Genomic DNA, 11,449 nt, shown 5'->3' with positions numbered 1-11,449 from the left:
CAATTTTTTTTTCATTAAAAATTGGCCATCCTCCAACATTTATATCACCCGACATGGTTTTTGCCTTAGACATTTGTAACTCCCGAGCTCAGACTACCTTCAAGCAGTGTCTAACCAGTTCAGTTCTCAAAGGGAACAAGCACTACAACAAAGCATTTTGATAAGTAAAGCTGTATGAACCAATATCTGTGAACAAAGAAACTATTGCCTTTACATTAAGGGTACCAAATAGTCAAGAGACATACACTAATGAAAGGGAAGTAGAATGACACTTGAAAAGAAGGTTTGGTCTCACTTTTTTTCTGTGAGCCATCCTTCCCAATTTGCATCAAGATGAAAAAAAAAATAAAAAAATCAGCATCCATCAAGGCAGCCTGTTATCGTTCCCAAAACACGTTAAAGCTCACTAATTTCAGGTGAAGCACGTAATAAAACATAAAATGTTTTGGCATCGTTGTCTTTTACGGGCAATTGTTTGTCTAATGCAGGCAGGCTAATTGTCTAGAGCATTTCCAAGCACTCGAAGATTACCTTGGCTTCCTTCTGTGCTGCTATCCATAGTGTTCATCCTGAGTACACTGGGTCTCTGAAGACTGCACTGTGAGACATTAAGAACACAATGTAAAGCGTGTCTGTCCCTGCTTGGGTATATTTTTAATGTGTACATCTATGTCGCAGACCTACCAATACTGACAGAAAGGGATTTATCTCCACAAGAGCATTTACACTCCAGCGTCTTGTGATGTTTTCTGTTTACCAACGCACTGCACTTCAAAATTTAGCACACATCTTCCCGATCAGCGCATAACAAATTTACCCCCTGCCGCATTTTCCCCGCACCGTATTCTCCATCCCTCAGCTCTGAAGACATCATTCAAATGTCCCCCATCAACCCAAGCTCTATGATCAGCTTCCTGAATACACGGCTGTGAGGGTTGGTGCTGAGTAGTGTCCAACAAAATCCCGTTTTTTGTTTTGTTTTTCCAGAATATTTAAAGAACAGCCTTTTCATTTTCATAAATTCATGTTTGAAAGTAATTTGAAACAACTATTTGTGTCTGAACATTGCGTGTGGCTGCAAAAATCTCTCCTTTCACTACGTGTCTGGAAGGCTTCACAGTCATCCATAACTACAATCTGGCCACCTTAGCATTAGGTAACCTTTTACTGCCCAAGACTTTAGCATAATAAGATACAAAGCACAAAGCAAAGGGGGTGTTTTATCAATGCAACTGGACTGCTTGACTACAGGGAGCTCTCCTTCGAAGCTTTCTGATCAATATATTGTGCCAAATGCTATTTCTCTCAGCCCCTCATTAACTTTCCTCTTTCTCTCAACATTTTATTCCCCCTGCATGTTGCTGTTTCTCACCGTTCTGAGAACCCTCCTGTGTCCTATAATCCCTGCCTGTGCTTCTTCCTTACACTGTGCTCTCCCCCTCTTTCTCCTTCCTCCTGTCTTGTCTTCTCATGGGCGGTGTGTTCGAGATGTGCTGCCGGCGGGAGTTATGCACTATAGGTCATAAGGGTACGAAAATATTTTTTTCCCAGGCCGCAGAGTTCACAAGGCTGAAATGCACAGAGAAAAAAAAACAAAACAAAACACCTGCCTCCAAAACTGTGACACCCACGAAGACCAACCAGCAATGTTAGCTCAAAGTATCAAATTCCCTCTTAAAGAAGAACAAGTAGGATTTAGACAGTGAACTACGGCCTTTTAAAGGGAAGAGAATGTGTTGATTTTTTTTTCCCAGAAGAAGGCAAACCTTGGTTGATAAATACTCATAAGTCGGCTGAGACGTGTCAGCCTCTAAACAAAGCATAGTAAGGACAGAATGCATAAGATAGAGAGCGCAAGGTGGGAACTTGTATGTGACCTCAAGCCGAAACAATGACATCCTTTATGCATATCCTCTTATCTGAAAATGACTAGAATTCATTTCTGTGGAATACAATATGTCATGTCATATGATCTATATGTACTTTATTGTAGCTATTCTAGTTTGTAGTCCAAATGCAGTCCAGCGTTGTCGATACAATGTGAAACTATGTTATATTTGTGTGGATGATGAGAGTGCCAACTAAAGCCTGATTAAGATTAGCTTCGCGATTTGTTTGTGCATTATGATGACTCATCATCGACCGGTGGTGTCCATATTTCTGTCATTGATGATTTAGTTTGACAGTAAGAAAATGTAAAGAATATTGGAAGCAATATAGTAGCATGTTGTCCTGTTTTGTGTTTTATGTCTGTTGTATGAACCTTTGAAATTACTAAGATTTTGAATGAATAGGTTTACATGTACTTTTTTGTAAGTTATGAAAATGCTGCTATTTGATAAGTAAACTATACAAAATATTTTAGTTGAAAAGATGTCTGGTCTGTTGATTAGAAACATGCTCTAAAAGGCTGGAGCATAAAACGAGGTGTATAGAATACTATACAGTATTGGTAAGATAGTAAAGTAATAATAGACTCCATAGTACAACCTGTGCCAAACTAGACCTCCGCAGCTTCTGAAATTGTAGATGTGCGATCAAATGTTAGATATCAATAACTTGTTTAGAAGTGCTGATCAAGTGCCAATCAAACACTGTCTTTTAAGTTAAGAAAAGATAATCAAATACATTACTTAAGAAAACAAAGGACAAAGAACTTTTTTGTGCATTGTTTTATCCCATAGGTACATAGAGTAAGAGTTAAAGATTGTGACTTTTATGGATCCATGTTGTTTTACACTCCATGCATCCCTTGTGTGTTTGTTTGACCTGTGGCTTAAGTACTGCTGTTTTCTCACAAATGTCTCTATAGGCCAGCATGGACTAAGCATAACATGTTATAAGCATTCATAACATAACCATTAACAATCAAAAAAAATGTGTTTGTGGAGTTAGGTGTTATCTTTTTGCACGTCTTCTATTGCATGGTATCAAAGTAAAATTATGGAGGAAAAAAAAAAATTTAACAAAAACCTGCGAGGTGTCTCGCAAACATTCAAAGACATAACGCTGCATGCAGTCAAATGTAAAGCACTTAAGTTTACTCGCCTCATGTTTTTTCTTAAAAAAAAAAAGAAAACGATTTTTTTTTCTTTTATGTGAGTTGGGAGGGAGCTCATTATTGTCATGTTGGCCCGAAAAAAAAAAAAGACGCACACACACACACACACACACAAACATCTGAGATCAAATTTCTCATCGGTCATCTCTCTAAACATCATCAGAGAAGATATTTAGATTTATAAGGACAGTGAGGAGTATTAAAAATGTGAAACAAGCAAACGTGAAAATGTTATTCAGTGCATTGGCTCCTTGTGTTTTTAGGATATCAGGCATGCATTTCTTTTTTTTTTTAAGCAGGTTGAACCTCATATAACCTGTCTCATAATGTTTCTAGATTCGTTTTTTATGTCACAGCTTGAAAGCCCAGATCTAATCTATGAATGTACCCATTCACTCTCTCTTGATTTCTTTTTTTTTTTTGTTCTGTCGAATGTTTATCAGTCTTTAATGTAAATTCAGGGCAGGAATGTCAAACATGTAGAGTTAATATCTATGTCAATAACAGATTTCAGCTATAGTCAGGTAGGCCTCGCACGGCCATAGTCATGAACCAGATATGTTTTAACACAACTTCCGATTCGCTGTCAACATTATCTTGTTTGTTTGGTGTTGCATAAATGCACTTTACTGATCAGTGGGTCATAATGGGTGTGAAATGAAGCAAACCATGTTGGCTTTCAACAGTTTATTTGACTGATTTATGTTTTTTGTTTTTTGGTCATAGTTTTCTGTTGCTCTGATGTGACTTATTTATTTATTCCCTGATCCCTTTGGGTCTCATGAATGATGGAAAGGGCTGGAGTCTCAGACAAAATAGAAAAGTAGCACCTGTTTAATCACTGGAAGGCTTCTCCTTCACATTCCCTTCAGCAGAGGTCTGTGTCAATCACTGTGTGCTTTGTTTTTGAACCAGGATGCTTTGTTCTACATCCTGTTTTTGCTTTTAAATTCCAAAATTAGGGGGAAAAAATCTTGGTATTTAAGCTCTGGACTGAGAGATGCATGTTTGAGGTCTGGCTGGTGTTAACAGTCAGATCTGAGTTTGTCGGCACCAGCAAAAATGAAGCCACCTGATAAAAAAATCACAGAGGAAACCATTAAACGGTTAAAGCCTTGTTTTATGAATGGTATTTCTGTCTGATTATTTTGTGTTGCAAACCTCATGTTGTTGCATCTACTGCTTCTAATCTGAGTGCCAAACAAGTTGCAGTATCATTCCAAAATGTCGTCATGTTTGTTTTGAGTTCCACTCCAAATGTATTCTGGACGTTCATCTGACCCCCCCCCCCCCCACCCCACGGAGCCCTTTTCACAAGAAGGCTGGGACTGGGTTTAAAATGCTACAAACTGGCTAAGGCTGCTCACTCCTCTCTTAAAACCTCTTCTACCTGAGTCTCACTCTCTCAGCCTACACGATTTGTGTTTCATCACAACGAGCACCTGCAACTGTGTCCACCCTTTAAACGGATTAAGGTATTTCTGAGCCCTTTCGTCTGAGAACATACAGGATTTTTTTTTTTTTTTTTGCCAACCGGACATGAGGCCATTTTTTGTCTTTGACCCTCTGAACCTCCCATGAACTTTGTTGACCTCCATCCCTTAGAACTCATAAAATGTGTTGGATATTTTACGCCACTTTTACTGTCAAACTCTGCCAGACTGTTCTGTTTTTTTGTTTTTTTCTAGTTACCTGGACTACTTCTGCAGGGTTGAATGCTTGCTTAAGTGTTAAAGCATGCCAGTACCTTGCAAACATTTTCATGTCATTGGGTTTTTCTGTTGTTTAACCTCTGTTCTTTCCATCTCAGAAAAAAATGGACTGACAGCATAAGATCAAATATTCCAACCTAAGTAAAGTGATGTTTTGTTGATTGGGTATATTTCTCTTTGATATAAATGACAACACTTCTGTCTTTCATTTGTGATGAGCGAGGAGAATCTGTGAAAGTCCACAGTGTTAACTACCTAAAGGGCTTTCTAGGACTGCATTTATATGTCTTTTAAAAAACGATAAAGTCCTCTGACTGAAAGGAAAATGCCTTCTTGTGCCATTTTAGACAAAAAAAAAAAAAAAGTGTGAAAGCTTTTTATGGCAAATATTTGTCAGCAAGAGTGCCAAATAATTCCATACTGAGCCAAAAGGCAGCCAGCCTACATAAATAAATGTTAGATCACTGGAATGGTTACGTCCCATTTCCACTCCCCTTGAAAAACATCACCCTAATTGTACGACGTTTGAGCTCATGTACCATTATTGTTATGCTGCCAGTCTGTTTTCTGCTTTTGTCAGAGAAACATCTCAGAAGCAGTATATTTTCTAAATGATACACTGTTGATAAAAAAAGACAACAGCTACTATGGTGAGGGAATGAGAAGATTTTAAAAGTGTCATTGTTTTTATTCTCGGTTTATTTGAACATTATTCATTAATAGATTTAACGGTAATGACTATTTAATGTAACTGTAGTACTGTGTTTGTAAAAGAAATTCAGTGAGTTGTGTTTTATGACTCGTGGACTACCAGTGAAGTCAGCATTTCAGTGTTAATAATTGAATTGTTTTTTAAAGATTATTTTTGCGACGGCAACAAAGAGTCATTATAAATGTTCATTTTAACATCACTTGTCTTCTGTTGCTTTTTATTCCCCCCCACCCGCTCTGTCCACCTGATCAAGGTGTGGCAGAAATGTCACACAGGGATGTGTTTACTTAAGGCATGGTGTTAGATAATGGATACTACATTTAGCATCTCATTATGTTCAGCGTAAAAGCTTTACAGGGTTGCTGCATCTTGGCAGCCACTCTGGTCAGAGCCCATCCACAAACATGAACATTTTGTTTCATAGAGTTAAGCATCTGTGTGACAGCTTTAAGTGTTTGCCTTCTCTGTCAGTACATTTGGAACACAGGCGCTGTCTGCCAGAAAAAAACTAGATGATTATAGGATTTCATAAAAGGAGGACAATCCACTTGTTTAGGACCTGTATGTCCTCCTAAAGGCATTTTAACTGACAGGTGGAGCTAACCTGTATAAAATCTGATAATCTGATGGAGTTGGAAGGTGATGTATGCTTATTAAAACACAGACTGTTCACACATCAGCCTGTCAGGTGGCACAAGTGAAAGTACCCGTGTGTTAGTAGAATGTGTAAGGAGGCACAGAAGTTCTGAGATGGCTCCAAAATCTCCATAAACCTTCATGTTAACCAGCCAAACTGGTTCATGCTGAATTTTTGGTGCAGGCCATTTACATGTTATTGGCCACCATCAGTTGTTATCTGTACCGTAATTATAGCTCCTATAGCCTTCTTCCAATTCCCAGAAGGCCAGCAGGTCCATTATCATCTATTGTAATTAGCGATAAACAGAAAGTACCCCGTGGATTTTAAAGGGATGATAATATTCAAAGACAGTTTTGGTCTCTATAGTTAATTTCTCCATTAATCACAAACATACAGGGAAAGCCTGTATAACTAGTGCATACTTTGAGTGACAGATGGGTCTCTGTATAAGTTGCTAGCTGCCTCAGTACCACACTGAGGTTTAAAGTTAGTTTCCCACAGATGGTGCTGCCACCTTGTGCTGGTTACTTCAAGTGTGCAGGACTGATTAGCCTTAGCTGACTTGTCAGCTAGCAATAATTAGGCCTACGTCTTCTTTTTCTGGACTCTTAATTTGTTAGCTAGGATAAGAGCATTAACTTTATTAAGTTAGCCTTAAAAACAAAAGTCAATTTTTCAGAATGTTCTGCAGTTTCTGTCAATGGTCAATTTATGATCATCAATGCAAAAAAAGTGATCATGTACAAATACATCAACCTAATTGAATAGTGCAATCAATTACACATATTGTCAATTGTGAAATGTAATTTCACAAGTCAAGAAATTCAACATAATATAAGTTATATGTAAAGGACTACCCTATAAACCCAGAAACTGTATGCTATCAATGCCCGTAGCTGGTCCTAACTATGATATTTGCTTTGTGCATAACCATCATCACAGATTTTCCCCCAAAAGTCTTACAAAGTAGTACATACTCACTTCTGTGATCCTAAAAACATAAAATCATACGATCTACTGTAGTTTGTACTTTGCAAAGTATGTCGGCATGCAGAAATTGGCTTCTCTCCCTCCCCCTCCCAGCTGGGCTGAGGGAGGGACTTAACAAAAAAAAGCTGGGCCCATCTGAAAAGGAGAAATGATTGGCCACAGCCTTGAATGATTGACAGTTTCAACAGCCAATAACAATTACTAACGTTAATAGCGGAAGGAGTCAATTGGTCTTTCAATTAAGAGCTGTAGCAGGTGGAAGAAATAAACAGTTAGCTATTAAAGCATGCTGCAAAGCATACCGGTAGAAAAGATGGTAGCTAATAGGAGCTGGTTATCACTGAATGTTTGTATCAGCCGAAATGAACTTCATGTGGTTGAGTGTTTTAAAATGCCCCTTCACAGGATTAAAATGCAGTACCCTAGGGGTCACATTTTTGCCCCTTTAGGGTTGACTCTGAACTTAAAACATCCAAGTCTGACAAAAAGTAAGGTAATGAAAATAAAACCCTTCATCCGCACTGTCGCCTTATTTTTAGACAGGCATCAATCAGATGGCCTGTTTGCACCGTTATAAATAAAATAAATAGATAAATAAATGGAGCCTAATGGAGGAAGCAAATGCCACTGTCAGCTGCTGTGTTTAATTACTTTAACTTCACTGTGTAAAATTAATTGTCCACAGAAATGTAGAACACTTTTTTTTTACTTTAACATTTTTGAGTGTTATGTTTTTTCGTGCCTGTGCAGGTTTTCTCCAGGTACTGCAGCTTCCTCCCACATACCTGCATGTTTCAGGTTAACTGGTGATTGGCCACAGGTTTGAGTGTGACTGGTTGTTTGTCTTTGTGAGTGCTGCAAAAGGTATAGGTGATGCAAATAGGCAAAATGATGGTTTTACACAAAAATAAATGCTACTTTATTATTTGGACACACTTTAAGTTTCCTGAGCAAATTGACAGATATATATATATATGTTTGTGTGATTCATGTCATTCAAACCAGGAAATCAGCACGCTAACGCCAACCACACTGAACAGAAACAACTGATGTCTGATGTTAAGTCCATGTTAAGTCCATTTGACATGATGGTGAGAAGATGGGCGCAGTGATTACAATCTATCCTGACAGGTACATGAATGTCTCAAACAAAGCCATTCGGTAGCTGTCAGGATAGTTTACAGAGGACTACAAACGTCAACCTTATTGCACCTGATAATTGTCAAGACATGTCACAGACCAAGAGAGCCATCTGTGCAGCTGTAGCGTTAACATCCTGGTATTTTCTCCTCTGCGGTGAAAAAGCCACTGAGTGAGCATTCATGCCATCACAGGCTCAAGCTCTTGAGCAACGCCCTGCAGAGTAATGGAAACGGCTTTGTCTAATCATGTTGAATAAATTAGGTTTAATTTGGTAATTCTCTGGAGCTGTGGTCAGACAGAAACCTCCATTGTATCAGAGGACTGACTAATATCTGAGTGGATTTTGGTACTTTTATTCCACCTCATGCTGTTATCAGACTATAGGGTGATCAGTGCACGCGGTCACCGCACATAGAATAATACAGATTGACACAGGATTATTGATATACAGGTAATTATAACAATTTAAATGTAAAATCACGGATGAATTAAAACAAATGAATGCACACTGTATCACTGCAGTTAAGTTAATGGGTACAGTTCAAGTTCTGCAACATGACTTTTATGTAATGACATCTGTGATGAGCTGCAGCACACAACCATCCCTCCTACGCTGTTCGACCTTGTTCATTATCCAGCAAATACAATTCTAATCTTCTGAGCTCATCTACACGAGAAAGAGAGGTGACATCACACAGAGAGCGGGCTGCAGCTTTACTGAGATCCCATTCACTCAGTACATTCACATTCTTTGTTTAAAAGTTCGGACCCTTACTATATGTATATTTTAACACTGAGCATGTTTAAAATTCATGTTTTAAAATTCCTTTTTCTTCATATTTGGTGAACAGACACTGCAGTAGATAGGCTTGCCATGTGGAAAGCTTGCATGCAGGTTGTATTCCAGTTATGCAAATGGTTAACTTGTAAATATGGCCTGACAATTTTGCGCATATCAAAAGTCATTGGAAATAGTATCCGACCTGAGGTGACTGGTATTTTGGTCACCACATGATTCCAGTTGGAGCTTGTGCACTCCGGTGTAATCCCTGCAGTTTATCCCTCACACTGCTATCATAAAAATATCCAGGATGCTTCGACTGCCAATCATCTAGTTTAATGTATCTACAGTCTGTCAGTCATCCTTTCTCCCAACTATCTCCAAACCAATCTGCTTTTTGTTAAGCTCTTTTGATCAAAAGCACTTTCCTAACACTGCAAAGGCAAGAAAATCATTTTACATTGTCCAGCGGTGAAGTAAAATGATAATTCAAAATTTTCTGCACATCCTCACTCATCCCACATCTCATTTCTACCTTGAATTGAGGTGTAAAACCCTGCAGCAGTATGCATTTAAGGCACATTTGATTCCTGCTGTGAGAGAAGGTAGCAATGGGCTTGAATGATAAAATTGCGTTGTCAAGGTAACAGGTTGTTCTGAAGACTGCAAATATGTCGTACTGGGGATGCTCCTATACAATATTTTACCCTGCAGCCTCACAGCACTTTGCAACATGCACTCTGTGTTTCACTCCTTCAAAGTCGAGCAGGTGACTGCAGATGTAATATGCTTTGCATTCATAATTCAGAAATATTTAATAGCTAGTCTATCTTCATCAATATTATTGAGATTATTCATGGCAAATCTCATTTGCAAAACTAAATCATCGCTGTCGGAGACCTAGAGGTGCCACAGTGATTTCTTTCAAATGATGAATGAGGAAAAAGGTGGAAACTGCTAGAGAATAGAGATATGCTGAGGCACCCTTTAACATGGCTCCTGAAGTAACCATGGATACCTCTATTTCATGGATGGAGTAATTTTAGCTGGAGTGAGATGTGAAGGATACATATCACTGCTTCTTCATGCAAAGATCGTATACAATCAATCACATCTTAGATTTCAGGTTATATGTTGAATAAACACACATGCAAACAGTGTAGCAGTCGTTTTTTAAAGGCCTATATACAGTCAGATGATGATAATAACACATCCCTGAGTATAGCTCTCTGCACAGTGAACCACTGACATGTGGGATGATTTGTTTGCAGGGACAGGAGTGCATTCACAGAATTCCAGGCAGGTGTCAATGGTGCAAAGTCTGACCATACTGTACATGTAATTTAGTAACCTAGAAAGCAAGCCCACAGTGCGGCAGATTATATGTCAGGAAGTACATTTTTAAATTTTGCAGTGATGAACTGAAGACACGTTGCCATTGTTTTTGTGAATCCTGTTTCTGCATGTTGTGCAAACAGCACTGAAAGACTTATCAGTTGCAGAGAGAGCAAGCGAAGTGTCTGCACTGTCAAGGCAACGGTGATAGTGCTATCCATGAGGGATTCAGAGGAGATGTAGCCATGATAAAAAAAAAAAAAAAACAAAGAAGCTCTGAGACAAACTCAATCAGTTTCTTTAAGTCAAGGCACAAGAGGCTCATCTATCAGCATGTCACAGTCAGAACATTTATCTAGATAGGACATGAAAAGTACGTTTTATAAATGTATGTGGATTTAAGGGGACAGTGATGAATGTTGTCAGGATCCTCTTTCATTTGAAAGGGGGTAGATTTTGAAAGTTAGCAAAAAAAGCAGGTTAGCTGGTTGTTGGCCTTTGCATACAAATCTTTATGTATCAATAAATTAACAATTGGTTGAAATATAGCAGTGACACATGAAGCAAATAAATACAATGTTGTTATATTTAGATAATTGGAAAGAGAGTTACATTTATAAAAGTGGTCTGTACCTTACATAATATTTGTACAACATACATGATGTGCGTGTGTTCTTCAGATCACCTTGCTTATTGCTCTCTTGACTCCAGTCCAGTCACCAGTCATCTTTAAAAGCTGAAAAGTTTTTTATGGTTTGTGATGTGGCCCCCCTTTACCCAATAATTACAAACTGCCTATAGAAAAATGACATGGAAGCCGTCTGGTAATGTGGTGCTTGGTTTGGCAGCTGTAGATCCCCGTATATGTAGAATCGGATCACAGAACAAAAAATAAGTTGGCACAATACACTACAAGTGTGTGCAAATGATTGCCTATAAGATCCAATTATCAGAGAATAGGATTACGTCAAAATAAATGAAAACACAATTTTCCCTCCCTTCTCATTAAGTTGTGTTTAATTATTCAATGTGGTGAGCTATCATTTTTAAACATGCCCAAAGTCGGCTGGCAAAT

This window comes from Parambassis ranga, chromosome 14, assembly GCF_900634625.1.
Source record: "Parambassis ranga chromosome 14, fParRan2.1, whole genome shotgun sequence".
NCBI classification, from domain to species: Eukaryota; Metazoa; Chordata; class Actinopteri; family Ambassidae; genus Parambassis; species Parambassis ranga.
The sequence above is the reverse complement of the archived record's forward strand: the minus strand, read 5'-3'. Positions refer to the sequence as shown.